The 27,971-nt window shown below is 39.7% G+C and overlaps 2 long non-coding RNA genes across 3 annotated transcripts in view; one reads left to right on the forward strand and one right to left on the reverse strand.

Annotated features, from left to right (window-relative positions):
* Window positions 1–15,972, reverse strand: part of LOC136291821 (uncharacterized) — a 53,476-nt gene extending 37,504 nt beyond the window's left edge. The window contains exons 1-2 of one of the 2 annotated variants that reach the window (XR_010721751.1): window positions 15,912–15,972; window positions 12,618–12,737 (exon numbers count right to left, since the gene is read on the reverse strand). This is a non-coding gene — a long non-coding RNA (uncharacterized lncRNA). Of the gene's footprint in view, window positions 1–12,617; window positions 12,738–13,575; window positions 13,668–15,911 lie in introns of those variants that run through there. The other variant, XR_010721752.1, reaches the window with a different exon arrangement.
* A 10,349-nt stretch (window positions 15,973–26,321) lies between these two features.
* LOC136291823 (uncharacterized) lies at window positions 26,322–27,472 on the forward strand. Its single transcript, XR_010721754.1, has 3 exons — window positions 26,322–26,424; window positions 26,547–26,647; window positions 26,869–27,472. It is a non-coding gene; the product is annotated as an uncharacterized lncRNA (long non-coding RNA).
* The last annotated feature ends 499 nt before the right edge of the window (window positions 27,473–27,971 follow it).

A 27,971-nucleotide genomic window follows, 5' to 3' on the forward strand; every position in this document is an offset into this window, starting at 1 on the left:
AGAGAAGAGAAGAGATTGAAACTGGCTTATTAGCAGCTAAGCTAATAAGCTGCTGCATCTGAGCTTGTATGCTTGACTTTTTAGATCTTGTCTTTTGACTTTGCATGGATGTAAAGCCTCAGATATTATTTATAGCACTAAAGAACTCATGGAAAAAACAGTAATCCATATATATATATAGATATACATATATTTGCAAATATGAAAGAACACAGAAGTGCAGGATATTTACACCAAATGGGACAGGATAAAAACCTGAATGTATTAAATACATGTGAGTGCCACTCCCTCTCCCAAATATTACTTCACCACAGGAACAACAAAAGAAGAATAGAGCAAGTGCTCTGAGTGCAGTTGGAGAAAAGGCAGAAAAATTGATTTCAAAGACATGAACATTTTTCACTGGACACAATATAATTTATGTATGCCATGTTTTTGAACACAGACTTTTGAGGCACAGCATGTTATTTCTTCCTCAGAGGAAACAGAAATTATAATCAATATGACAGTAAAGTAATCCATAAATTAGTAAAATCTGAACACAAACAACTTGATAAACACAGCACCAAGTTGTCTTACAGAGCCATAATAAATTTTAATAATATGAGCAATTATTTATATCTGAATATTTTGGAAATAAGGATATCTTTGGCATTTCTGAACCACAAAAAATAATTTCCTTTGCCCCAGCCTAATCAGACAGACTTTCAGCAGACAAAATCTAAACTGATAAAACCACAAATTAAAAAAACAAGGACATTATGGTGTTGAATTTAGTGACCTGAGCAAATAAGCCCCCATTAAAAGAAAGTTTGTCAGCAGATTGACAAGATGGTGGTTACTAAGCACTGAATTAAATATTTTAGGCATTCACTGGAAGACTTCTTTTCAACAGTGGCTGCATTTTTGTTATTAATTCAACAATCCAACCACAGAAAAAGTAAACAATTTAAAATATTCTTTTGAAAAAAGGCATCAGAGAAGAAAGATGTACTAATTACTGAACATTTCTGCCTCATCCATATATGTGGCTCCATGATTGAATCCAGCCCAGCATAAGGAAAAACAAAGAGCACAAATTAAATACACGCAGGAGAGCTGGGCTTGGCTTCATGCCCACCGTCATCATAGTTAAACTCCATTTCCAAGATCCACCATAACACTTTCCTCTTAAGCTTCCTCTGGGTCACAGTGACCTTTGTTAAACGTTATAACAAGTGATAAAATGAACACTGGGAGTACATTTGCTGCACAGTTAAAATTGAAAGGAACCAGGGGAACAGAACCAGATTGCAAATAAATATAATATATTGCTCAGCTACATTCCTCTTTGTTCCAGATGTGTGATTTGTTACTAGTTATAACAGAATGCAAGCTGTATTTTGTAAAGACTAAAATCAACACATTACAGAATGCAGAAGCATCATCTATCAATTTTCTGAAGGGAAATTGCACCTGCCTGCAATCTTGTCCTCATTTGACTGAGCCCCCTGAGAAGAACAATGATTTAATGCAACAGCTCTTCACATTTGAAGGGTGTGTCTCAGCTCTGGCTTTGCAGAAATGAGTCTAAGAGTCTAAATTTAGCAGGTAGTAAAAGTTTATCCATGAAAAAAAAAACAACTGAAAAACTCTCTTCATGTAACTGTGTACATCAGTGTTATTCACAGATAGTATCCTGCCACTTCCCTGGGACTGACCTACGTCATCTGGGCTTTCAGTCTTGCAGTTCTCTCAGGCAATGTGGGCAGCATACCCACTGCTTTGCACCAATGCCATCTTTCTCACACTTTCAAAAATGTTGACCCCTAAATTCTTATTAATAAGTATGAGAGTTTAGCCATGTTGCTGTAGCCCTAACAACTGGCTGTGGTCAACGTTAAAGCAAAGAGTTATTTAAAGTTACTCTGTAAAAATGTCCCAGTTTATCTTCAAGCAAAAAGGTGAAGGAAAGCTTTGTTTTTATTTGCTCTTTCCAAAAGACAAATATAAAGGATGTAGTAAAAACAATCATACTGCAAAAGGAAACAAGGCCTGCCATTCACAACATCTCAGTTTCAGGAAAAGGGAGACAGGTGACAGGAAAAAAGACTCATTTCATTTGTTATTAATATAGATACTCTTACCATTTTCATTCTTATTTAGTCTCAGCTCCTGACATTTTTTGATGATTTAACACAGTCCTTACAGAAGCAAAGTTTACATGGGGTTCAGTAACATTCTTGTGAGACCAAAATCAAGTAAAAGTAGGAAGAGCGGCACATGCAGATGACGATGGTCCGGCAGCTGGGTTACACTCAGAGCCATCTGCTGCAATGAATGGGGCTATTTGTGCCCCAAGGATCTATTCAAAAACCTGTGTTGGCATGTTGCCCTGCATGCCCAAGCAAACTTCAAACATACACAGGCTGTCTCCAAAACACAGCAGGGACAACCCACAACACCAATACAGCTCAGTTCCTATCCATCACAACTGCCCTCCTGACCTGTGCAGGGCTCACACCAGGACAGGACCTTCTATTTTGTGTCCCAGCATGTTGCCACTCTGCAGGGAGAAGTGCTGCACGCAAAATACTTGCAGCAACTCGGCAGGAGTCACTGCCTCATTCAAAGTCAAGAGACTGGGTAGCAGTGGGGCTCACCGAGGAGGGGCTTCCCAAGCTCTTTGCAGCAACACACCTGTCCCTTTCTGCAGATGCAGAGGAGCAGACTGGCTCACAAGGAAATTTGGAGCCAGATTTTGAGTTCCCATTATTCTCCAGATCGTGTCATTTTCCAAATTATTTTCTGTAGAAAGAAACATCTGATCACATATTAGGGGAAGCATTGTGCTGGAAGTCTTATGCAGAGATTTATTGGGGAGGCCACAAAGAGGCCTGCCAGAGGAAAAGACATGGGATTGCTTTCATCCTACATGAGGCAGATCCTTGAACCAGAGAATGAGACAGTAACTCCAAGAGAATGCAGAAGTCAACCTCAAGAGATCAGGTGACTGCTGTCATCATACATTGGTATGAGGCAAAGTCAGACAGCCCTCACCAAAAATCCCAGCAGGAACACACAGGCAGGAAACCCTACACTGAAGAACAGGACGCCATATCCCATTAAGATACCACATGGGCAGAAGTTGCTGCGTTATATAATGATGAGCTTGGCTTCTACCTCTCTGCATGGCAGGGATTCTCAGCTCCCAAGGAGTCACAACTCGGAGGAGCTGTGAGATGTTGCCTCTGGCCATGGGTGTGGCTTTAGCACTACCATAATTTCCTGGCTCTTCTGTCTCAGTTGTCCATGTCAAGCGTTTTAAAGTGGCACTGTTACTTATTTCTAAGCGCAGTTGCCACTGATGCTGAACAGTGACCCATTGTTCCTATTGTTGCTTCCTCACTCAGTGGTTCATAAAAACAATGCTTAAGATGCAACTTCAGCACAGGGAGTCCCAAAACTGCCGAGTGTCAGAAGCTGGAAGAATCACTCTGTACTTGCCCTGCTTCTTATGTTTCTCCCTGAGCACCTTCTGCTGCCTGCTATCAGGAAAAATGTGCTGAGACCTTTGGTACAAGCACATACTCCTCCTCTTCTACTATCCCTCTGACATTTCCCCCATCAATACTAATAGCTAAGGTGCAGTTATTTTGAGTGACAACGTTAATGCCCTTTCTCCTGTTTAAAAACTGCTTTCAAAGGGCAACACTTTGATTTTCCATGTCAGCGTCCTTCCCAGATTGCACTGGAGTAACCACACTACAGGAGTGAAGCAATCTTTGCTTCATAAAGAAAAGCCTGAAATTAATATTGGAATATATTGATATACTCTGGTTTTTGACATAACTAAAAAAATAACCTAAAACAATCGAACATATCCCCCCATGAAAAAAAAAAAAAAAAAAAAGAAAAAAACAAAGAAAAAAGAATAAGAAGAAAATCCTATCTGCATTCTGTCACCTGGTCCTCATGAGGATTTGCAAATGCAACAATAACAAGAGGGATTTTTGAGGACAGGGAAAATTAGCAAAGATAAATTTTACCAGCATTTTCCAGCTTTTGATAAAATGTCAAGTGGGTGTTTATTTAACTTTTTTCTCCCGTTCTGAAATCCTAATTTCACCAGCTGTTTTCTTTCTCCCCATGGGAAAAGGAGATAAATGTTTCAAAAACATAAGCAAGTGGCATTATTTTCTACCAACAGAATTACCCATTTCATTAAGAAATTCGTAATCAGAGGGTTTCTGGTTTTTAAAAATAAAAATTAAAAAATCAGAAACTTTATATTTAAGAAACAAGCAAACAAGCATTTTTCTTTGCTCATAAAAATGTAAGAGTATGATATACTGTATGTGGAATAGAAAAACTAATGATCACAGCTGCACAGCAACTCTGAATTTTAAAGATACGGCAGAAGAGTTCATAGATTCCAAAGCAAAATAAAACTTACTAAAATGACCTGATAATTTTGAAGGCAGAGACTTAAGATGAAAGAAATCAATGCCCACAGGACCCAAAATGCACACCAGAAAATGTGAGAACTCTGGGGAAAATTCTGTATGGTTTCTGAAGGGAACTTTTCTTTAAGCTATTTAATAAAACAATTGTTCAATAGATGCTTGCCTTTCTCATGAGTAAGTTGCTCCCAAAGGAAACAAAGTTCAATATGATTCAAAATATTTGTAAACTTATATACTTTGAACAAACAGAGGAATGTTGTCAGAGCTTATCTATAAGGAACAACTAATGAAATATGCTGTATCATTTGCCATATCACAATAAATGGCAATACCTGAATATAAAGCATATTCAAATGTTTTTTCACAGTATTTTTAATAATATAACTGTAAACTGCATATGCCACACCAAACTGACTGAAAAAGAAAGATACCGGTGTTATTCCTGAACTAAAAAACAGAGCTAGTTTTTCAAAAACACATGAAATTAACGACAAATTAATTCTTCAACCTTGAAAAAGGATTTCATAAATATTCCACATCCATTTAAGATTTTTTTTAAATAATAAGATTTGCAAGAAAGATACTTGCAAACAGATATTGCACTTGAGATTATATTAACCAAAAAACCATCTCTGCAAATTTAAATGCTTGCAGAGGTTTGTTTCTGGCTAACAATTCAAATCATACGTCATACCAGAATTTTGGATAAACAATGATCAAAACAGACAAGAAGAGCAATCATGAAAGGACTAAACAACAGAGAGAAATGATAATGATAAATGTTGAGTTGCCCCTGCATGGCAGATTAAGGAACCTGTACAGAGCGGATGTCACATTTTTTTAGCAATGCATGTACCCAAATTTGCTTTTGGCAAACATTGCTTAACTGCTGCTGTTTTTCATGAAGTCAATGAAGACTGGGTTAGATAATGAGCTGGCACGCACTTTTGAAATGTTTACTGTGTTCCTTAAAGTAAGGGGAACATGCTGGTTCTTAAACTAATTTGTTTTTTGTTGTTGGCTTCTCCCATCTCTCCCCTAGTATTCTGTTCTCCCTTCCTAGTATTCTGTTCTCCCTGTCTTTGGAAAAAACAAAAAATGACTGAATCTTTTCAATTTTTTTTTTCCTCTTACAGTTATACAACTGAAAAAACAGTAGTTTCCAAATGGCGAACAACTGAGACATGTCAAGAGCCATGTTAATCTCATGTGCTCATTCCATTGTTAACAATGCAGGAAGGGGGATGGGGAAGACAAAATAAAATCTGTCTATTCTGGCCTAAATGCAGGACAAAGCCAGGAGACATTCCACAAACAATGTAGTCTTTTTCTTCTGGCAGGGGGAGGTGAAGGGGAAGATGATGGTAGCTGCACTTTTGTGGAAGGAGAAGCTGTACCCATCTTGACAGTCAATACAGCATTCAGAAAGCTTACATGGTGGGAAGAATTTCCCACCCATTGTTAACTCGGAACTTGATTTGAAAATGCAGTTTTTTAATTAAAATTGGCACTTTCAAGCTTCATGCTGGCATCCACCATCTTGCTAAACACTGAGCTCATTTGTGGTTCCAGCAGTTTGCAATTGCAGTCTCGGAGGTGACAAACCATTTCCCATCCTGCCACCTTTACTCAATCCTTCGTCCTCAACTTACCATGAACATGGGAAATTCACTCCTGTAAGACAAAGCAAGGACTGTAGGATGTGGCCTCATTTGGCTAGAATCCACAGATCCCAGTCTTTATGACTTTTAAGGCATTACTAACAGAACAGAATTCTTCAGAAATGTTTGGAGAAAAACAGGGTCAGTTATTTTTGAGGCTTCTACATGCTTCACTTCACTCAGACATCCACAACCATCATTATGGATAGAGATTCTAATGCTTAGCTCACATTTCATTCTCTTCCCACCTATGCTTCCAGACAGTAAAATTCAAAGACAGAAATTCCAGACAGACAGACAATTGCCACCAACAACAAAAATTTCTGGGTAGGTAGGATGCAAAATTTATCTATCTGTTTCACTTGGGTGGACAAAATGGCTTATTTATTTTGTTGATTTAATGAATAGATTTGCATATGTAATACATTCTGACTTGAGGGATCCCAAATGAAAATTCAATTTACAGGACTCCTGAAGAAACTAGCAAAATATCTTCATAATACCTTCATTAGGATATCACATATAATTATTTAGGACCTTTTTCTAAATAGTCCTCTGGGGGAAAATTATTTTTTAAGAAAAAAGTCTATTTTTTCTAGCTCTGCATATTCTGAGATGTTGAAGAACAGGGAGGGTAATTTTTTCTGGTTTTTAAGTTTTATTTTGATTGATGTCTTTACAATGTCTAACATTGTTAGGTTCACTACAAAGGATTTCACTTCATCTTACAGTAAAAGAAAAATATTATGCAAATTGCATAAAGGACTTCACAAAACTATCCAGTTCATGTGAATACTAGCTAGCAAAGCAAGCTGTTGTTGGCTTTTGAAAAATCTGTCAACAATTAAGCTCATCAAAAGGAAATTCATAAGCCGATTTAGCAGAAATGTCTCACAAAGCCTGAGCCCTGTAAGGTACATTCATGTATTTAGTTCAGTTAAAGTTCTATTCAAGAATTAAAGTAATTACCAAAGATTCATATATTTGTACTAAAAGCTTGCAGAATGTACAAATCCAAATATAGAAAGAACCTCGAGATTTCTAAATTACTGCAATTTGGAGTCATTTGCAGAATGATTTTTCCAAGAGGAATAAATCAGAACATTGATTTATTCCTTCTCACATTATTCTGAGAAATATCATCTTTCAAAAAGTAGTACAAAAAAATGAAAGATATCTAACACCTACGCTCAGTGTCCATTTACCAACACACACCTCATGTACTTCTGTAAAACAAAAGCCAGACCTTCATTGCCGCATTTAGAACATTCTATAGTCTTTATTTTAGCTGGAGGACAAGGTTTTAAGAGGGTTCCACAGAATAAGAGAGTTCCTCAATCCTGAAACCAAAGTAATCCAACAAAAGAATATGTCTGCACTGCAAACTGTCTCTCCATCTCCCAAAATCCTGTTACAGAGCACACAGAGCCTTGCAAAAAACAGGAGTTCTTTTGTCTTGTGACTTGTCCAAACCATGCTTAGCAATCTAGAGAAGTCTCTTCAGGAAACTACAGGCTTCATTATGGAAATTCTCTCTTCACTGCATGTTAATTTGATTATTTTTATTCAGAATTTTGCACGTATACACCACTTGACCAGATCTGACTCATCACACTTGCCCTGTGTTTAAGATTTTATTCTAGCTTCTTCCAGTAATGAATTTGTGTTGATTTTGTAAGATCCTGTCCATGACCTTAAAGCTAGTTCATAGGGTCAGACCTTTCATTTTTCTGTGTTCAGCTATTACTTTCTACCACTGCTCTTCCATTATTCAACCTCCAGTCTTACAGGAATGGGACTTGGCTGATACTTATTTTTTGCGAAATTCTTTGCCTTCCGATCTCAGGAATTTTGTAACTGTGCTTCAGAGTGTCTGATTAAATCTGCATTAGGATTCTGTCCTTAATCTAGAGTTCAGCAAATGTTTTAGCTTTGGTCTGAGGCAACTTGTAAGAACAAAACTAGAACCATTTAAATTTTATTGGGAGAAATCTATTGGGGAGCAACTGCTACACTCTCTGCATTTGTAGATGACACTTACTCATCGGCTACTGTTTATTTACTTTTACATATGAGCACAGTGCAGATATTGCCAGAAAAAAAATCAATGTTGAAGTGAATTCAAGGTTGCATGACTGTACTAGAAATCTCAAAATTCAGTAGTAATTGTGCCATTTCTCCCCAAATAAACAGTTCAACACTTAACTTTATTTGAATGTGTCCAAATATTAAGATAGAAATCATATAGGTGTGAAACAAGCAATTTCCATCCCATCCTGTAGAAATACTACACATGAGCTGTACAGCTATGATTAATCACAATACTGTTCATCGTTTGAAATCAAACTCAGTGATTTTTATAGACATCTGTTTTCTTTTACATTTACCACATACATGGATGTAGTGTCACTATTACAGAGATTTGACTCATCGAAAAACATCACAAGTCAACCACTAAATCAGTGAGGAATACACAGCCCATCAGAAGCCATGAATAATATAAGATCCATATGGGCTTGGATAAAATTACTGAATTTGCCAGGCCATCAAGCTTTTTGCACCCTGCCTTGCTGGAGATGAGGTGGTGCTCAGCAAGCAAGCTTTCTGAGCAGCCAGCAGCCACAAAGCTCGTGGAAGCTGATGGACATAACTAGCTTCCACTCAGGCTAAGTGAGGGAGCAAGAAAATACCCCTTTTGTTTAGCAATAAATATAACAATAGAAGCTACAGGCTAAAACACGAATCAGCATGACAAGGTTGGAGAAGGAGCTGGCCAGTGCAGCCTGAGGGATCTCCTCCAGAATCAAACACAGGGCAGGAGTTGGACTTTGCTTGTTATAACTACTTCTTGTCAGAGGAACATAACATGCAGGAGGAACAAGGCAGTCGAGAGAGGGGTTTGCAGAGGCTAGTGAACACATTAGTACAAACCCCCAAAGAAAAGCAGAAAGCTTTTTGGGAAAAGTGATAGTTGCTCGAGGACTGATCATGGCTGGGACCAGAGACAGTACAGCCATTGTGCTGGTCACAAGAGGGACATGCTGTGATAGAGCCAGCAGTACTATAGCCAGTGGAGCTGCTGCTCCTGCCTCCACAGTGCCAGCCATTCTCTTCTGCCATGACAGAGGGCCTGGGCTGAAAAAGTGGGACACCAAAGACCCAGGTAATCCACACCTGACTGCTCCTGACACACTTCTCCTCCCATGATCCTGCCCCATTCTATAAGGAAGGATGGAGACAGGCTCTGCTCAGTGGTGCCAAGTAATAGGACAATGAGCAGAAACTGAAGCACAAGGGGTTCCACCCAAACATAAAGTAGAACTTCTTTACTGTGTTGGACAGATTACCCAGAGAGGATGTGGAGTTTCCTTCTCTGGAGATATTCAAAAGCTGTCTGGACACAATCCTGAATAATGTGCCACAGGGCACCCTGATTGAACAGGGAGGTTGGTCTAGATGACTTCCAGTGGTCCTTTCCCACCTTACTGATTCTGTGTTATACTTCTGGGCTCAAAAATGTTCTCACACCAGGGGGAGGAGTTGGCACCAAGCATATGCTTCTGTTGGAACTGCTCATCTGGGTTCAAATCTTAACTCAAAGTGGGAATTCCACCCTTGGAATACTCTCCTCTCAAGAGAGACAGCATGGTTATTACCAGCTCCAAGGCAACCAGCTGGCACATAGCAGCAGGGGATACCTGTGTACATCCTACTTTGGGGCACCATATCCCCTATGTCCCTCCATGGATCTAGCTGTTATTTTGCAATTTGTGCTTGAAGCATTTGAAAGACTCTCACTGACTTCCCTACGTTTAGATCAGATATTTAATAGAAATAGTATGGCTGACTAAATGCTGCAGGATTTAGCAAGTATTTTTATGTGGGAATGCACAATTGCTACTTGCTGCATACCAAAATGCATACCTGAGAATCATAAAAGTAACAAAAATTCTTTAGGCTCCAAACCCCTATTTTATCTCTGAATTCAGGAATTTTAACCAATGAGACAGAAAACAAGCTTGAATTTCTTTTCTCTAGCTTTTCCTATCGACTTTTCTCCAAATTTTTCTACTCTGCATCCCACGCTGAGATTCATCTCTCTGCCCCCAGTCAGAGTATAGTGTTGGATACCCAATTTTAAGTTGTTACCTTTGTGATACTTTACTGCCATAATTTTCTTTCCAGATTAGTTAGGTTAATGTACTTACACTAGTACAACGGTGTTCATTTTTTATAGAACACCTATTTGATATTTAAGCTGTGTGCAACTTGTGGCAGCCTACTGACATAGCAGAAAGGCCAAGTTTGCAGAAAACTGTCTCCTCCTGCAGATCTTGTAAGAAGTATCTCATATTGAGCATATTTAAAAAGTTTTGAACATCTTTTGAAAGCTAAGCATTTATGAAGGAAAGGAAAACCAGATTGGAGTAACTGAAGAACACAGAGGTGGCAAGTAATTTGTGCTAAGGCAGTCAGGAAATCACAAGCCTAGAAAGACCATGCAGAAAACCGTCTGTATTTTGCCAGTGCTACTGAACAATACCCTACCGCCTGGCTTTTTAAATAGTTTTTAACATTTAGCCCTTTTTAAATGTGTAATTGTGTCATGGATACTAATTTCCTCAGAACATAGTATAATTATTCTTCTAAATATTTGGTCCATCTCTATTGTAAGCTCTTCTTAAGACAGCTACAAAATATTGCTAATATTTTTGAGTTAATAGTGTATTTAGAAGGTCATGTCAGGTTATTGCTGGGAGGATTAAAAGATTTTCTTTCCTCCAGAGCCCTTTGTTATAAGAAACCAAGGAAATTTAAAACAGGATTTATTCCTTAGAACCACGACAAACCAACAGAGTACCGTGGCAAGAACATGAAGTAAGAGCACTCTGGGCCAGGAAATTTACAAAGAGAGCTTTCTTCAAACTCAAAAGTTGAGTTGAAATTTTAAAGCTCTTAATGGTTCTACATTAAGGGCAGCAAAAGGCAACTGGTTTCACAGTCATTCCCACTTACAAATTCCCTTTCAAAAGACTCTGGTACAATAACTGGTAAGCTAGTGGCTGTCACTAACACAGGCAGACATTCCTGGCACATATAAGCTTCATTTGGTACTTGTCAAGCCAAGCTCTGCTGGCTGCTCCCACTGCCACTGGCAGGAGGAAAGGGTAGTGATGAGCATCATTTCAGTGAAGAAACAGGAAAGATAGGCAGGAAGGAAGAAAATAAAAAGGAGAACCCTGGAAAGTTTGGTCTTAGATGTCAAAACAAATCCACTGACAGATGTAATGGATTTTCCCAACAGATGTTACTTAGAAACAAACAAGTCTCTCAAGCCTTAGGATCATGCCTGTAGAAAGTTTTAAGTCAGGCCTGCACCTTTATAGGAGTGCTGTCATTATACCAGTCAACTGCTGAGATAGAGTCATGATGATATGAGGGTGAATGTTAGGTCAATTGAAGTGGATGTGCCCTCTGACTTAGTTTCAGACTGGAATGCATCAGCCCTATGAAGTGATTGCTAATGTCCCAAAACCCATTGCTCAGAATTAGTTTATTTGGAGCATGTCAAAACCCAGCAAATCCTACCATTACCAAGGCATTAAGTATTGTGGTGGTTTCTTATTAATCTTTTAGAATGATCTCTCAAATAGACAGCTCAGACCTTGCTTTCTACATGTACCTTATTCTAAAAAAAAAATCTACTTAAATTTTTTTTCCTCTCTGTCATTAAAGCTAACTTAGCATGACATTCACTTCTAACATTGCATCAAACTGGTTTTTTGAACAACTGAAAGTAAGAGCATTGGTCACATGGTCATGTTCTACTGGAACTGGGCCTATAAATATTGTTGACCATTTCCAAATGAATGTGTCATGCCATAATGGATATCCTGAAAAAGAACTGATGCAACAGCACCAACAGAAATATTTACATATCATTTTTAAAGATTTCATCAACAGGTGGCTTTCATCTACTACACAGTATTCCTCCTAGCTTAGCTACTGCAACACTGTGAACAGATGTTTTTAAGCATCATCAGTAGGATTACTCTAGAATTTGCTCATCATAAGTCAGCACACTGCAATGTCCTTTGTGGTGGGCAGTTAATATATCCTGCTTCCATCGGTTCCTCTATATGATAGTTCACAGGAGGATGAATGAGCTCACTCCTATTTGAGATGACAGCTTGATGCAGCATTTCAAGGCTTAGCCTAACATGCCCTTACTTGAGGTCAGCCAGCAACCAGTCCCAGAAAACATGTTTGTTAGATGTAACTGAAAACAGTTTAGCACTTGCATTAAAGTAATAATTAAACATGAACAGTGTGCCTTGATGTTGTTTAAATGAATGACACATTCCATGCCCAGAGCAGTTTTCAACCCAGTTTTGTGACAGACAAAACACAATAACTGATCCAAGAAAGAATTAATGAAAAGAGTACCAAGAGGTTAAGCAGCTATCATTCTGACTGAACCATATATTGTGGTGTCTCTCGTATGATGTACCTCAACAAAGAAGGCGGAGCTCAGTCACATCCAGCATGCCTCCATTAAAACAGCTGGCACAAACAATCAGATGGGCTTGTTAGCAGCTTCCTCTTGAGAGCTGTTATATAAGCATGAAGACTGTAAACAAGAAAAAAGAGACAGAAATGGAAAAATAACTAGATTAAAATTTCAAGGAAAAACATAATTTATATGCATCTACCTTTGTAATTCTAACCTGGACAGAAGAAGGAAACAAAAGGTTTTTTCCTCAACTGTGTAAACTCTAATTTAAAATAGCTTTTCACAGAGATTTCTTTACACAGTTTGTATCAGCTAGACATTTCCCAGAAACCCAGAGCAATTGATACTATCGACATCTCTACCCAGAAGTTTCTCTTCTCTCTCTAAATCGCAATAGTATGATGAGAACCCTGAGTCAAGTGGCTCTGGACACACTGCAAAAAGCCACTAGGAAGTAGGTGAGCACTTTGAGAAATTAACTTTTATTTGGGTAACTAACTTTGTCCTTTTCTATATGAGCTGGAGGCAGCTGCAAAAACGGGGCAGGAACAAACAGGTTAGGATGCCCCATTACCTGGCCTATTTGAGTCATTAGAAATACTCTATACTGTAAAAGAGTATCCATTTCTCCAGTTTGAGTTAGGAAAAGATTCTTAAAAACAGGTCCAGAAACAGAAACATAAGTTAGTAACCGAATCCCAGTCTCTGATGTCTTCCTTTCCACTTGACATTCCTGAGGAGCCCATTTCCATTTATATTCCGAACAGGTATTCCTAGTCTTAACAGTGCTTCCCAGTCTAGCATCTGCAAATGAGGCTCCTCATTAAACACAGAGTTTAGGCGCTTCAGCTGAGATGAGCTATACTAGAACGGCTACCTTCAGCACTATAACATTTATTTCTTGTTTATCTAAGCTGTGTTCAGAAGGGCACCTGGCCACAGAACTGCTTTGTACCTGCTCTGTGCCATGAGAGGGGACCCTGGCTCACATGAACAAGACGAGATGGCTCAGCCTAAGACAGCTGGTGAGGTTACTGTGCCCAAGTGTCCCCCTCACCCTCCCTGAGCTGATATTTGAGCTGGTCACAAACCAGTGCTGAGCCACTGAAGTTATTTAGCTCTTTGAGGGTGGGGTAAACAGCTAGTGGTGATAACCACATTAGCTGTCTCAAGCTGGCAGCAACACATAAATCAATCAGAGGCCTCTAAGTACATTGAAATGGAAGACACAGACACCAGCAAACTAAGGAGGAAGCTGCTTAAACCAGCCATTAGGAAACACAAAGACAAGTGCAATATGAGATTGCACACACGCAGATACACGCTCACAGATGGCTCAATCTCAGCCTTGGTTCTCTGTTCTTCCTCTACTGAGAGGCTTTTAACCTATTTCTGCCCAGAAAGTCAGCCACCAAGATGCCAGAGCAGGTTCTCACTGTCCTGCCCACCATACACACAGACCTTTTTATTTTCTTCCTTTTCAAAACATACTATTTCACTTTCTGGATGTCTATTAGTCTCAATTAGTAGACCTACCTCTCCTTCCTCCATAGTAAGTATTCTAAGATAGATTTTCTGGAAATCTTTCTTTCTCTTACCCCTCCAGAAACTGCATAGGGAAAATTCAGCAGGAACATAAGTAGGAGAGCATCAAGTACAAAAACTCCAGCCCTGGATATTGTTACATCATTCTCCTGAAGACAAGATTTTTTAATTCACCAAAACAGGCAAAAAATCTCAACATCTACTGACTGAAAGGTAAGAAGCCTAAGGAATGCTTGATTCAACACCACTAAACAGGCCTTTTTCTGATGAAATTATACATATTCTCCACATACCTTTTTTTTTCTTTTTTTCTGTAACCACAAGCAAGACAGAAAAGAAAGAGGATGAGAACACATTTCCCTCAGTTTTAAGATGTGGGCTGAACCCCACAGGGATTGATGTGGTCAGGACACAGGCAGGTGGCACAAACTCAGAAATAGACTGATAGGTTCTGTGGGTATTTCACTGCAGAAACTGGCCCAGAAATGGTTGGCACAGAGGAAGAAAAGGTAGATGGGAAGGCAGGCAAATGCCAGTGACACCTAGAGATTTCCTAAGTACTAAAGAGACATTTAAATATATCTCCTGACATTAATCTAGGCCATTAGTTCTGGTGATTCAGTTGCCTGTACAAAGAATTGTGCTATTCTGCCAGAAAGCTGCATATCTATGGAAACATGGAGAATTTCAACCATCACCTTATGTGTACTGATCATTTATTTTCCTGGGATAAAAGAAGCAGCTGTAATGGCAAAAAAGTAAAAATATTATGCTTGTTCATACATTCTTTTCATACAGTTTGGAGAGCACTTCCCCTCTTCTTTGTGCTCAGCACTGGCAGATAATGTGAGTTCCCTTCTAGAACCACACACACTGTGTCTAAGGGTTGTGTCCAACACTAACCTACAGAACCATTCTAAGTAAAAACACATAAAAGAGAAGTGTACTTAAAAATAGGGTCATAATTATGTACTGTACTCAGTGTGCTTAAACAGTGCACGTAATATAGTTCAGTGTAATAACCACTCACTACTCAGGTTTCTACCATGAAGGAAGATACAGAATGGAACCATAATTCAGCCTGGAACTAATTCTGGAGTACAGCCCGATTCATGCAATCCATAAAAATTCCTGTGTCAAAATGATGCCTCCCATTGTCTTGATGCCTTGATCAAGGTTTTTAAGTTTCTTATTTTTCTGACATCTTCCACACTAACAAACTTACAGTGAACATATGTTAAACTAAATGCACCACCACTGAAGTTCTGCTCAAGAATCTACTCGTTTGAAATTTTTTAATCAGCATATGTAGCAGTGAATGCTGTCCTTGTATAGCTAGTTCTCTTCTGTACAAATTAAAGAGTCCCTTGAAAAGGTAGTGAACATGCAAACATTATTGCAAAAATACCCTTTGCCTGCAACACCTTACCAAGTTACATTTTTTACTTATCAGCCACTGATGAACCAACTACAAGAAAATAGCAGTAACACTTAGCCCTCCTGTAAATAATCCTAAATCACAGAGTTTTCAATAATCACAGAAGTCTTCAGAAAATAAATCAGCATCCTCTTGCTATATACTTAATACTTCCACATTTCTACTCAGGTTTCCCATCGGAACTGAAAAGAGGTAATCAATTTATTAAAAGGATTTTATTGAAGTTTATTTTTCCATTTCCTTCAGTTATATGCATGGGATAATCAGAATGACAATTTACCAGAGCATATGGAAGAGTGCACAAGTACCTGGTATTTTCATAAAGTCTCTCCTAATCTCCTGAAAAGCCACTGAAAGAGTAAGAAAAAACAATTCATATTTTAACAATCTTAAGATTGTTAAGTAACCTCTGCACTCCTGGTGGGGTGTGGGCTCCTCCTCCCCCCAGCTGTAAGCTCCAGCCAGCAGATGGTGGATGCACTCAACCAGAAAAGCAGCCACGTGCACCTGACAAGGGAGGAGCCTTGCCAGGGGATGTGTGCAATGCCACACCTGCCTCCCTGGCTGGTGCACCAGCCAGTGGGGGATTGGATCCAGCAAGATAGGAATGCATGCATGGAGACCTCCAGTTCTCAGAGACTGAATACATATGAGGGCTATGACTTTTGAAGCCAAATTCTTATTGAGGACAATAGAAATTTGGGTGTACAAATCCCTTAGTCTCTGTCCAGCCAAAGCAATTCCTCTCCCCCCAGCCTCTAGCTGCTACCCATTGGTTAGCACTGCTGGTACCATTTTTTTAGAAGGATTTGTTGCACAAAGAGAGAGACTTATTAAAAACAGAAAAGAATGTGTTGTGCCTCTGTAGCCAAAATCATAGTTTAAAAATCTGTGTGCCGTATTTTCCGGAATGCTCAAAAGGCAGAAGAGTTATATACCCATAGGAACCATCTAAGCTCAAGTGTGTTTACTACTGCACCTGGCACAGCAAGCTTCCAGAAGAAATATTAAAAAAAAAAAAATCATTAGTATTGTTATACTGTTATATTTCATTAGCATTTTTCTTTTTAAACACTTCTCTCCATTATTCATTGGTTCGGATTGGATGTGAGATTTGTTTTAGGATAACAATCTAAAACAAAAATATTTTCATCTTATTTTATGGTTATCCTCTTTTGCTATAAATAACCACTGAGCCATCAGGCTGACACTCTTTAGATTCCTCTTTTGTCTTTCCACTTCACTCTATAGCTGGATTGACTAAAATACAAGAAAGATGGTTACCTTTCTTGAGCAAACAAGGTGTAATTGTTTTCTCTGTTCAAGGTGAAATTCACCCAGGAGAACCAGCAGCTTAGTGCATGTTTGTGACCAGACCCTGAACTACTTGTACAACCATCTCTTCTATTAGTTTCTATTTAAGTAATGTGAGTTCAGTTAGATGTTTGTGATTTTGCCAGGAATGAAGGGGAGGAAATAAAGCAGCTCTTTAAAAACTCTCAAAGCCGCTGGAGGACAAGTCAGATGATGAGTATGTTTATTGCTCTTAAATAATTTGGGAAGAAAAGAGGAACCATTTCAGTGTTGAGAAACCTGTTAGTGAATAGACCAGACACTAGGTAAATTGCTATGTTTTCTTTTTTTTTTTTTTCCTACTTTGTAGATGACTATCACAGCAAGATTTTTTTTTCTGTTACAATTATTTCTGAGATGAACAGAGACGTCCATTGTCAAACCAGTGTCCCAGGGTGTCAGCTGCCTGCCTGCCAGAAGCCCAAATCCGTGATATTACAGACATTCTGCCAAGTTTCAGCCAGTGATCCAGCCATTGCCCAATGCTGTTCATGAGCACTAATAAAACTGTCAGGTGTGACTCAGACCAGACCAACCAGAAGTGACTACTGGCTCTAGGGAAGGGCTGGGGAAACAGGGACACAGGAAGTATTCTGGACAACCTTCCTAATAGAGATGAAAAATAAATCATCTCAGACCATTTTATTTTGTTAAATGTTTATGGCCCACAGGTTAAGGGAGAAAAAGAAAATAGGATCTCAAGTTTAGAAAGATTCTGACACAAGCTGCACAACATGCCCCCAGCATTTTCATCAGGAAACTAGTAGAAGAAAGTTCTTCAAAATACATTACCATAACATTCCTGGATGAAAACTGTATTTTTATCACTTTGTTTTGAAAAGATTGACTTAAGCCCAGCTAGAAGCAGAATGGTGGAATATTAAGATACACTTCAAATGTGCAGAGCATCTGGCTGTGAAAAGTAGGAAAACCTTCATAGGACAGGTTGAAAGGGTTGTCAATTAACCATTGGCTGTGAAATTGATGGGATGGAATTAAAAAGACAAGTTCAGCACTTCAGCAGGAAAATTAAATTAATAACTACAAAGCAGAAAAAAGCAAGTTAGCTACAGAGCTGTATAAAAATCTTAATTACAATCATTTGAAAACTATGTTAGAAGTATAATTCTCTTGCAGAAATGGTGTTCTATGAGAGGTAACTAATATCCACACCTTTAGGCACTTGTGATATCTGAAATCAAAAATAAAGTCCAGTTTTGAAATATATCTTTCAAGATTCATGCAGACTTAGTCCAGAAAAGTACAAAAAAAAAAAAAAAAAAAAAAAAAACAAGGTTGGACTATACAATCTAGGAAGAAAAGCTGAAAGATTTGGATTTGTTTAGTCTAGAAAAGAGACTGAGGGAAGACATAAGTCTTCAAATATGCAAGATGCTGGAATAAATATGACAGTGATCAACTGTTCTTCAGGTTCAGCGAGGTTAGAAGAATAGTTCCACTTACCGTGTGGTAAAAGAAGATTTTTTGGCTATTAGGACAAAATAACTAACAAAAACAGCCATACACTGGAACAGCTCACCAAGGCTGGTCATGGAATCCTCATCACTGGAGTCCATTATGGAAAAGTTAGACACATCACTGTCAAAAATAGTCCTTGGCTCAGCCACAAAACAGAGAGATGGACTGGTTGCCTGAGCTCCCTCCCATTCCTACACTTCTATGATTTACTAGGGAATATGCAGTTTCTTGTACAAGCCACTCTTTTTAGGGGTTTAGAAAGTTACATTGATTGATATATTGCATGCAAAAACCTCTATCCTGATGCCAAGTATTTCAAATTCTATTTAAATCTTTACCACTGTAAAAACTGTTATGTCCTAGCAGGAAAATCCAGGAAGTAGTACTCTGCAATATTACCGTACCAAGGGAGAAGCCAAGTAATTTCAAAAGACCTTTCAAAATCTCATGTGTGACAACAAGGCGAGGTCAGAAAAGGCCAATGACATTTGTCTCAGAAGGTAGGGAAACCCCAGCACAGTTGGGGTTGTCACAGTCTGACAAAAACCAACACACAGCAGTGGCTGAAGGCTACATGGAAATTGATTCAACACACTGCTACAGCAGGAACTGTCTGGTGTCCAGGACATCTTGGGTATAAAAACATCTAACTAGCTGACACACTTCAGAACCTTTCATCCTAAAGGTAATTAGGGATAAACCTGGTGAATTTATTAAGCATATCAGACGCTTAATAAGGAATCCCTGAATATTTAGAGCATTGCATTAGAAAAGGTAACACTGTCCTTTGCATCAAACTATAATCAGCTCTTTGCAGAAGGGCATGGAAAGAACTTGCAGATTTTAAGATCCAGAAATGAGTCCATTACAGACCCACTGACAAAGGCATTGCTTCATACCATGTGTGACACTTCTACTGCAAAGAACCAAATTCCTGTCTCAGACCTTACATGCCACTGAGTAAAACCAAAAAACAGAAAAGGAAGTCTACTCCTTGGCCAAGAATGAGAAGAAATGTTAAAGACAGTCATACTATTGGCTCTGGCAGAAAATACTCTTGGAAGAAGTGTGGTGACTCCACTCCACTTTGACAACTAAAGAAAACATTGGCAAAGGCCAATGAAGGCACAATAGCATACTGTTAAATTCTAGGACAAAAGTCAATTAAAGCTAAAATCTTCAACACTTCAGAGATGTTATCAGCTGCACAAAAGATCCACTGGAATACCCATGATGATCTGGCAAGGCATAATTCAGAAAAGCACTTCTGAAATGTCACAAACTTCGGTGGTATCCAGGCAATTGGTGCCTTGGTCAGAAAGAGTCTCCTGAATTATTTGCCTTCAGAAGCATTTCACAAAAGTGTCTGATGACAGCATGGAAGAAGGCAAGCTACCTGCAAGGATAATTCATAAAAACAATAGCCAAGGGCCTGAAGGAGCCCAGTTTTCTTGCTAAAGTATTTCAGGGAAGCTTCTGCAAAACATCTTTCTGTTTTAGAACATTTCTACCATACAGATTCTGTTTTCAGAGATCCCATTCCTGCATTCCTTGCAAACCCAAAAACACCCACTGACATCATTGGGCAATGCATTGGCATCAGGAATACAGGACTAAGCCAACAGAGGTTGTGGGTAGCCAAAACTGTGCTGGAAACCGTTCATCCCAGTTCGGTCAAACCAGCTTTGGAAATCACAGCTGGTTCAAAAATTGTGACCTTCCTAGGGTCCTAGCAGACCCCACTCCCTGCCATGCCCAACGCAGACAACAGCACTTCTCAGGTCCTCAACCCTCACAAGCTTGGACTCAGAAATCCCTTTTCCTACACTTAGGGAAGCAGTTATTCCTGCTGCCTGGCCCAGCCCCATTCCCTTACTCCCTGGCCCCACTCCCAGAATCAAATCATATGCAATGGGCTGCAATACGCATCCTGCTGGTGAAGAAGGGCTAGGAGACACTGTCTCAAAAAGATTTAAAACCTTATTAATGGATACAATATGAACTTCAAAGTCCTACTGGAGAGCATTATTTGTGTAATGGCAAGAAAGAAAAACAAATGTATCTTGAATCCTGACACTACTAAAGGCAGTGGAGAGAAACACCCAGGGAACCAAGATTTCAATCAACAATTGATTTGAGACTTATTCTTGTAGTGGATGGAAGGAATCCGCCTGAGAGAAGCATAGAAAAGGAAACTCTGGATGGAAAGAAAACAGAGATCACAGAGGCAAAATGCAAGGGTTGAGAAAAAGCCAGAGTGAATTACAAGAAAAGCAGCTAAAACAAACTAAGAAAACCATGTTAGTTAAAATGGGAAAAAAAGCTTTGTTTGTATTAGCTCAATAGGCTTCCTGTAAAGAGTCATGGGGGCCCTTAATTTTCTGTTATTAGTACTGTGCTTAAAGAACCTTAATCATCTTTTTACAACCCAGACATACGACCACCATACAACCCCAAACACAGAAAGAACAGGGACACTGCAGATTCAGGACTAACTCTGCTCCCAAACTAGAAAACTAGTTTTGGCCACTACCTTGCAGGGAAGGGAGCAAATCCAGCCCTTGGCATGAAAATGTCTTATTCACATAATCAGGGTCAGTTGCTCCCATGCAGCTGGCAAAATCTTGGGAAGGTTAGCCACCTCTCTTGTCCTGAGCACGGTATGATCTACTGCATTTCCGAAAAAAAGCCCAGTTCTTGGATTTAACAGGTCTCATCCAGCTATTTACTGCTGAAGGCTGTTGACGTGTGACCCCTGTGATGAATCCTGAGGAAAACGCAGAATCTCAAACACAAAACTCTGTTTAAAAAATCCCTTTCATCTGGGGGGATCACTCTAAAGCAAAAATCCTTTTTTGTTTCTATATTAGAAAAGAGCTGGCAGATCAATATTATACTGTAAACTTGGTTTCTCCCTACTCTGCACAGCACTGCACCCATCCTTCAACTATAGCACACCCCTACCCACTGAAGCAGGAACAATAAATGATTATTATTTTCTTTACTTTTCAGGCAGTGATAGTATATAGGGAGTAAAGAGAAGAAGACAGGACAATGTCATTGTGTCTAAGACCTTTAAATAGATCAGTTAGACTTCTGAGTATTCTTTCAGCAAAATTGCCACCAAAATACAAGGACCAGTTCTTGGTAATACTCGTTGTTTTCCCAGACAGCATATCACTGGTACAAACTCTGTCAGACTTCCTTCCAGTCCCCTCAGATTTTGGATGATGTTCAGAGATTGAACCCTCTGGATTACAAATATCCACAGGAAGAAATCCCATTTTGCAGTTTTCCTCCTTTTTGTCTTCTTTGCAATTAAACGTCTTCTGCTACTTAGTCTCTTCTCTACCTCCAGCAGAACATTAATTTTCTTCCTTCAGTAGAGCCAGTGTTCAGATGTTCCAAAGAAAGAAGTTAAGAGTTCTAAAACCTCTCCAAATTTCTCTATTGTACTGTTTGACAGACAAGGAAAACAACTTTTGACACTATGGGTGTTTTTCATTATGATGGGAAGAAAAGACTTGGAACTACATTTCCCAATAGGCATGACAAATTGATTTTGATGGTGCAGAAGACTGTCATTAGCCGGCCACTACATTAGTCTATTCATGTCATAATAACCATCATTACAAGTGGATCAAAAATAAATCACCTGAAAACTAAATTAATAAAAAACCTTCACACCTTAAAAGCCAAATCAAAATCAGCAGAAGTATTACCATTATTCCAGCATCCTTGCTTTCTATGACTACATTTTATGCTTAATATTCCATTTCCAGAAATATTTTTTACTTAGCTGCTATATTCACTTGCAACTGAAGAATGGGAAATAATCCTTCAAGCCTTCTTTAAATCTAAAACCAATTGTGCAGCTTTGCTTTTAACCTTATATTTGGCTTTGGAGGAAAAAAATTCAAAATACTGCAGTGTTTTCTTTAATCTTTTCATTAATTTCACAGAATTTCTAAAAACATGCAAGACACATATCAAAACTTTAAACTACAAAGTTCCATGATGGGATCTGAAAGAGTCTGCAGTTAATATTTACTGCAATTAGAATTCCTTATTGTGCAGTGAAGTCTGTGTTCGATGGCATCGGAACATGGTTCAGTTACAAAGCACTTTTACATAGACTGAGGAAAATTTTCATGAAGTATTTGATAGTCAAAGGAGAATGTTTTTTGAATTAAGCAATACATATAAAATTCCACAACCTTCTTTGACAGCAGATGAAATTCACCTTCTGCATCCTTGACCAAATCTGAAGTAAATCAGTCAATACCAGTGGAATGAAACTGCTGTCAAAACACTTGGGGCAGTCTTACCTCTTTTGAAATTAGTTGCAAAACTCACAATTACTTCAGATCCCATACATGTAGCTCACAGGCACACTGCTGCTCTTGGTTGGCCTACTAACCTTTGTGACTTTACACATGCTACACTTCCCCTTCCAGTCTCTGAGGAAAATCCTCTGTGTTGTTGAAGGTTCCTGGCCTAAGGTATCTTTTTCTTTGTTTACTGTCTGGCTACATGGATGTCTGGCACAGATTTCAAAGTACAGTAGCTCAAAAAAAATGCTCTGTGCATACATTCATAAGCCCTGTAGTGGATTGCATCACACATCCTGCATCTGAAACTGAAAACCTTTACCTGGTTCTCTCTGCTATTTGTGGTTTACGAAGCAGGTAATAAAATGCAGCTGTATCAGTAACACACCTCAGTAGTTTAACATCGTTGATTAAAGTGGATTTATTCCAGAATGACCTCAAGTAAATGAGTTCATTATAATTTTCTTCATGTGTGCAAGAAAAAAATCCAAAATACTCTGAGTTCAGCACTGTTCACCTAATCCAGTTTCCATCTGTGCCAACATTCACAGCACATACAAGAAATTCTATACTGTACAGTTACTAAATTACATTTCTTACAGTTTTGCAAAGCTTGGCACAGTCAAATGCTCCAAATAAATTCAAAAGCACATTAAAAAGTACCAACTTAATATCGACAAAACTAGTCCCTCAGATCAATTAGAAAACTGTTCTGTGAGCTTTCAAGGAGGTTGCTTAATATATTGGAGTGGATTGCACTGAACTTGCTGAAGTCAGGCATTAAGCAATATTTAGTTTACATAACCTAGTGATACAAATCAGAATTGCCCAAATGAATGAAGGCAGCAATGAGAAAATAGCAAGTTAGATTCCAGCCCACCATATATATATCCTTTCGTATATAATTGACATAAATATGCAATTTTATCTCTATATTCAGCTTTAGTGAAACACTGTAATCACTCCTGCCACTACTGTCCTGGATTCAGCTGGGATGGAGTTAATTTTCTTCCTGGTAGCTGGCGCAGTGCTGTTTAGGTTTGGTGTGAGAGTTATGTTGATAACACAGATGTTTCGGCTGTTGCTGAGCAGTGCCCACCTGAAGTCAAGGACTTTTTAGTTTCCCGTGCTCTGCCAGTGAGGAGGTGCACAAGAAGCTGGGAGGGGCATGGCCAGGACAGAAGAAGCAAACTGGTCAAAGGGATATTCCATAGGATACTATTCCCAGTATATAAACCAGGAGAGCTGGCCAGGAAGGGCTGGGCACTGCTGCAGGATGGGCTGGGCATCAGTCAGTGGAAGGTGAGCAACTGTATTGTGTATCACTTGTTTCTTTTGGATTTTATTATCCTACCTTTCATTTTCATTATTATTATTATGATATTTTAACTTATTTCTTTCAGCTATTAAAGGGATTTTTTCTCAACATAAAGCTTTTATCTTTTTCCAATTTCTCCATCCCACCAGAGTGAGGGGGAAATTAACAAGGGGGAAATTAGTGAGGTGAAAGTCAGGTCCATGATATTTAGTTGCCAGCTGGGATTAAACCACAACAACCACAAAAAGGGTTTTTACCCTTTCCAAATTAAATTGTTGATTTTGTGCTCCAGTCTACCATTTCTTACCTACCAGCCTTTCTAAAAAGGCTGATGCAGCCATGGCACAACAGCAGTACAGGAATCACAGCAAATCCTAAGTTGAGATAGACTCTTGATACAGGTGTCTCTTCTCAGACCTTGAATTTCTCACAGACCGTGGATCTTGTCAATTTAGACACAGTGAGAGGCAAGTTCTAGCTTTTTTATGCCAGGAAAAACAGGACAAACACAGAAAGTACGAGGTCCTGGGAGGATTAAACAACTCCTCCTTAACTCTGGACAGTATGTGCTGGCCTAACAGGAAAAATCTGACCAACAAGACTGGAATCTGCCTTTTACCCACTCTTAGTGAAAGCAAAACCATTATGAAGTCTAAATAGATAAACAAATTTCTTTCAAGTCAATTAATATTAACATCCTTGATCTTAAAGCATTACCACATCATAGGTCATTATTACTGTTACTCAAATAAAGGCAAAAATCGGTTAACTCTTACAGAATAGTTGGGGTTGGGAGGGACCACCAGAGATCATCTAGTCCATCCCCCCGCTAAAGCACCCATAGCAGTTGCACAGAACCATGTCCAGGCAAATGTTCAATACCTCCAGAGAAGGAGACTCCACAGCCACTCTGGGTAGCCTGTTTCAGTGGTCTGTCACCCACACAGCAAGGAAGCTTTCCTCATGGTCAGATGGAATTCCCTGGGTTTCAGTTTTTGCCAGTTGTCTCTTGTCCTGTCAATGAGCATCAGTGAAAAGTCTGGTCCCATCCTCTTGGCATCCACACTTAAGATATTTGTATGCACTAAGATCTCCTCATCTCTTCTCAAGGCTTAACAGGCCCAGCTCCCTCAGTCTTTCCTCACAGAGATGCCCCAGACTCCCTTCACCATCTTTATGTCTGGACCCATTCCAGAAGTTTTTTGTCTTTCTTGAACAGAGCCCAAAACTGGACACATAACTCCAAGTGCACCCCCAGCAGGGCTGAGTAGAGGGGCAGGATCACCTCCCTCAACCTGCTTGCAATGCTCTCCCTAATGTACCCCAGGATTCCATTGTCCTTCTTGGCCCCCAGGGCACACTGCTGGCTCATGGGCAGCTTGTTGTCCACCAGGACCCTCAGGTCCTTCTCCTCAGAGCTGCTTCCCAGCAGGTCAGTCCCCAGCCTGTGCTGGTACAGTGGGTTATTCCCCTCCAGCAGCAGACCCTGCATTTGCTTTTGTTGAACTCCAGCAGGTTCCTCTCCATACAACTCTCTAGGTTTTGAGGGATGGCAGCACAGCTCTCTGGGGTACCAGCCACTCCCCCCAGTTTTGTAGCACTGGCAAACTTGCTGAGGCTGCACTCTGCCCCTTCATCCAGGGCACTGATAAGTAAGAGGAATGAGATGGGACCCAGTGCTGATCCCTGGATAACACCACAGGCTGGAGGCCTCCAACTGGACCCTGTGCTGCTGATCACAGAACTCTCAGCTCTGCCATGCATCCAGTTCTCAGTCTACCCAACTGCCCTCTCATTCAACCCACACTTCCTAAGCTTGTCCATGGAGATGTCAGGCAAAACAGTGATAAAAGCTTTGCTGAAGTCAAGGTAGACAACATCCACCACTTTCCTCTAGAAGGAGTTTTTCCAGTCCCTCTCCAGAGATGGAGGTGAGAGTGAGGCTGACTGGCCTTTAGTTTCCTGTATCCATTTTCTTGCCATTTTTGAAGACTGGAGTGACATTGGCTTTTTCCAATCCTCACATGTTTCCCCTGTGCTCCATGACCTTGGAGAGTGGCCTGATCTCAGGCACCTTTTCTATTCCCCATCACCATGGAGAGTGCCTTAGCAATAACGTCTGGCAGCTCCCTCAGCATGGGTGGGTGCATCCGCTTTGGGGTCCCTGGATTTGCAGGTGTCATGTTTGCCTAAATGATCTCTAACCCAATCCTGCTTAATAAAGGGAAAGTCTTCTTGCTCCAGACTTTCTCTCTGGCCTCCGTGGTCTGCGATTCCTGGGAGCTGGCCTCAGCAGCAAAGACTGAAGCAAACAAGACATCCAGTAACCCCACATACTCTGTATCCTTCATCACCACAGCACCCACCCCATTCAGCAGCAGGCCCACATTTTCTCTAGTGTTCCTTTTGCTACTGATGTACTTGAAGAAGCCCTTCTTGTTGTCCTTGACATCCCTTCCCAGATTTGATTCCAAATGGACCTTTCCATAATCCCTACTATACATCTGAAGCTGGACAGAAACACAGTACATGTTTGTGAGTGGGCAAGCATGGATTTCTGCAGGTAAAAGGGTTAAGCACGTTCAGCTTCCCATATTTCTTGATCAGCTGATCCTAGAGAGGAGCTCTAACGCCTGCAGTCCAATTCCAGCTTCAAAACATTGCCAGTTTGCCCTTGCTGCTTGGCAAGAAACAGCAAAATTGTGTTAACAGTTTCTTTCAAGAATACATGTTAGTAAGTGCCAAATGACAGTTGTAATGACCCCGATGCATTTCTCTCCTTAGGGCTTTTTTGTTTAGAAGCTGGTTGCCGCCCACGAAGAAAAAGATCATTCTTTGTCATGAACTCTCCCATCACCCTGAGCTTTCTCCACTGCCACCAGCACTGTACCTAGTGAGAGTAAAGTAAGAAACCACCTCCTATTTAACAAAGAGCTACTCCCACCTGGGATTATAAACACTAGAGCATGCATTAAAGGCAGCTAAAATCCAAGGAGTCTTTCCATCAATTTTAACAGGCTCTTGGTCAGGTCTTGACAGTCGATTTATATGAGATCACTCATTTCTTCCCTTGTTTATGTAAAGAACCTTTTTTTAAAATCCATGCAGAAAGACTCTATTTGGAGTTGTATCAGGGCAATGTTTTAATCATAAGTTAAATTAAGAAGTGTCACTGTCTGCAGCCAAAAGAAAGAAGCTAAGTCTGACACAGCACCTGTGCACTGCTTCTCTGGCTCAGCAGTGACCTTGGTTGACAGGAACATGTGCCTGAAAAATGCACCCAAGGGGAAACTCATCACAACAGGAACAATCACAGTAGAATGATAAACACCCACACTGCACAAGAAAGCTGCCAAACCCTCACAGCAGCCAGGATTCCAAGTGCATCTGGAAGGAAGTGTACCAAAAGAACATGTGTGTATGCACAAGTATGTACATATGTGTTTGCACAAGCTCTCTTGCCCCACTTTCTGCCTAGAGCACCATGTTTCAATATGTAATAAAATGCATGTGTAAAAATACCTTTATGCTCCCTTATGACAGAGACAACTAAAATTAGCAGGTTCTCTACATGTAATCACAACAGAAGGTTATGATGTCTTGCAGTGATTTAATCATACTGATCCATTCACATGCATTTTTCTCCTTAAAAAGATAGCTGATGTGTTTAGCTTTGAGCAGCTTAGCTTTCCTTTCAATAATTTATGATTACATGCTCCCACAAGATCATCAAAGCTGTGAGAAGGCCATAAAAACACTTTCAGTAAGAAATTAGTCTGTGTTTCCTTTTAACTAATGGAAGAAACAATGGGTTTTAAATGTTGCATGGATGATTTTCTTCCACATGTGGTCTTATGCAAGATTCCTGCTGTAAAAGTCTAAGGTTG

The sequence above is a fragment of the Chamaea fasciata genome, unplaced genomic scaffold (genome assembly GCF_029207755.1).
Source record: "Chamaea fasciata isolate MVZ Bird 193981 ecotype frontalis unplaced genomic scaffold, bChaFas1.0.hap1 SCAF_7, whole genome shotgun sequence".
Taxonomy (NCBI): Eukaryota; Metazoa; Chordata; class Aves; order Passeriformes; family Sylviidae; genus Chamaea; species Chamaea fasciata.